The sequence below is a fragment of the Cebus imitator genome, unplaced genomic scaffold (genome assembly GCF_001604975.1).
Source record: "Cebus imitator isolate Cc_AM_T3 unplaced genomic scaffold, Cebus_imitator-1.0 Scaffold20, whole genome shotgun sequence".
Taxonomy (NCBI): Eukaryota; Metazoa; Chordata; class Mammalia; order Primates; family Cebidae; genus Cebus; species Cebus imitator.
Genome location: NW_016107335.1, coordinates 8,238,997 through 8,241,955, shown reverse-complemented (window position 1 = coordinate 8,241,955; position 2,959 = coordinate 8,238,997).

Below are 2,959 nucleotides of genomic sequence, written 5' to 3'. Positions count from 1 at the left end.
AAAAAAAAAAAAAAGCCTATTCTGGGCTGGCCATCAACCCACCACGCTCATCTTATATCCATCAATCCTTCCATAAATTCATTTTAAAATGGTGGTAAATCCCTGTATTTATAGGCATTTCTCATCCATGGAATATGGTTGAACCAGTTTAACCAATTTAACTTGTCCAGGCACAGTTGCTAATGCCTGTAATCCCAGCACTTTGGGAGGGAAGCCGAAGCCAGAGGATCACCTGAGTCCAGGAGTTCAAGACCAGCCTGGGCCACATGGCAAAACCCCATCTCTACCAAAAAATAAAACAAAACAAAAATTAGCCTGGCACAGTGATGCATGCCTATAGTCTCAGCTACTCAGGAGGCTGATGTAGGAAGAGCATTTGAGCCCAGGAGGCTGAGGTGGCAGTGAGTCATGATTGTGTCACTGCACTCCAACCTGGGTGACAGAGGGAGACTCTGTCTCAAAAAGAAAGAAAGAAAAAGGAAGGAAGAAAGGGAGGGAGGGAGGGAGGAAGAGGAAGGAAAAGAACAGCTCATGCCCCAGACTGGGAGAGCATCATCTCTAAGCTAATGAGAGTAAAGAATGGTTCCCTCCACTATGAGGGGCATGGTGGAGATGGGGAAGGTGGAGACTCCCACTGGAAAAACTGTGAAATGCTCTGAAACTAGTTGGTTGACCTTGGACAGATCATTTTACTCTCATTTGCCAAAAGTAGCAATAATATTCTGTCTACTTCCTTCACTGGAGTTTCCAAAAGACAAATGGCATGCTGATTAGAAAAACATAATGTGCAGTTGTGAGGATTTGCCAGTTAGAGGGTTATGAGTCAGGGTAACTGCCTAGTAATAAAGCCCTTGCCATCTATAACTTCGTTCTTGCTAACAGTGGGGTTTTAACTAATTCTTTATGTATATATGTATAATATATCAAACTAATACAAGATATTACTAATAGGGAAAATTGTTGGGGCAGACAGTGAGGAGTACAGAGGAACTCTCAGTATATTTCATTCCTATTTTTCTGTAAACCTAAAACTGCTTTTAAAAATATATACATATATATAACTGTGTGTGTGTATATACACACACACACACACATGCGATGATAGATAGATAGATAGATAGATAGATAGATAGATAGATAGATAGACAGTTAGATAGGTAGATAAGATCACCTTGAGTCCTATTCCTGAAATCTTTCTTCCCTCTTTAAGATAGAAATGACTTCCATCAAGTTGAGTGGTATAGTCAACAACAAAAAGCAATGAGAATAAAATAAGATTAAAATCAAAGGGTGAATTTCAGCTTGTTCTTCAAAGACTAACCCATCACTTCTGGGGCAGGCCAGTGTGGAGGAAGGATGTTCAGGTGATCTTTTCTTGCCCTGCATTTTATGGGGAATCCATATGTGTACCCACATAGGGGTGCAGCAGCCACGATGTGCATATATGAAAATGCTCTTGCACAAACACAAGGTGAGCTCATTAGCATCACCACAGGGGTACCATCTGAGCTCTTTCTAGTCCAGATTTTAGGTTCTGAAAAATATATCAGCCATGTTTGCAGCTGGCACATATTGGGTACTTTAGGGTATATGATTTTTTTCTCCTAATTCAGGAATAAAGAAACTGAGGTTTACAAAGATCAAGTGCCTTGTTCAGGCTAGCAAAGATTGTTACTAGTAGCACTGGGGGTGGGGGAGAGAAGAGAGAATGAAAAAAAACAAAGCAATCCTGGTCAGCTGCTAGGTCCTGGAGTTTCCTACAAGGTCTGAAGATGGCTTAGGAGCAAACTTCTCTCTCCCTATCCTAGAGTCTCCCTCATTGGTGTCTGGGCTCTTTGTAAAAACAGAAGAGCAATGAGAGATGATAAGGTGATAAATTTGGCCACATATTTTGTCTGCTAGAGAGAAAGAGAGGAACCATGTCCCTGGGGACAGGAAAATAATGTATGTGGGTTTCCTTACAAAGCCGCCCTCAGAGGGTGACTCGAAGACCTTGGAAGCAGCGAGGGGAAGGAGCTGTTTACAAAACAGCTGTACTTCCTTTTCCCCACCACACCTCTGTGGTGCTTTTGTGCAAAACAATATTTTTACCAGAATTAATAGGAGCACTGAGACCTGGAGAAGCCACTAAACATCTGGGTGTGGCTGCATCCCAGGGCAGGCCAACAGCTGCCTGTTACTGGTCCAGGCTGGACATAAACATATCTCCCAGCCACCATCTGTGGTCTGCCATAGAGTTTCTTTTTTTTTTAAGAAATGAGGTCTCCTTATGTTGCCCAGGCTAGTCTTGAACTCCAGAGCTCAAGTAATCCACCCGCCTCAGTCTCCCAAAGTGCTGGGATTTTAGGCATGAGCCTGGTCAAGAGAGTTTCCTATGTGGAATTTTAGATGGCAGTGAGGACTGAACCCAAGGGTGCTCTCAAGATTCCACTGCACAAGTAGCAGGCATCTTGCTTGAAACATTCTATGGCTCCCTCTTACTTCTGCCAAATGCCCTACCCTTAGGTTATCTGTGTTTTGACATGATGGGGAGGCAAGGCTTAGCAGATTTCCCCACCCAGGAAGATTTCATTTCTACGGGGACCAGGAAGACATCTGACCCCATTCATTATGTGATTTAGGCAAAGTGACAAGTACTTAACAAGGGGCTCAGGAGAAGGGAAAAGGGTGGTCCTGGTCATGCTGGGACCCTCTGTGTTGTGGGGGTAGGTTCAGGGGTGCGGAGCTCCTTTCTGGGGACTTTCTCAGGTGAATGAGGCAGAGCTTGATCAGTTACCTGCACATTTGCATTTGGATTGATTCATTTTTTAAAGAAATTATAAGTGAGAGAAAGAGATACAGGTAACTCTTGGTTCTTGGATTTAGTTTGGAGAGGAGAGAGGTTCTAATGCAGAGAACATATACAATTAGCACTTTGCAATAAAAACCGGATTTGACTTTCAAAATATTATCTCATATT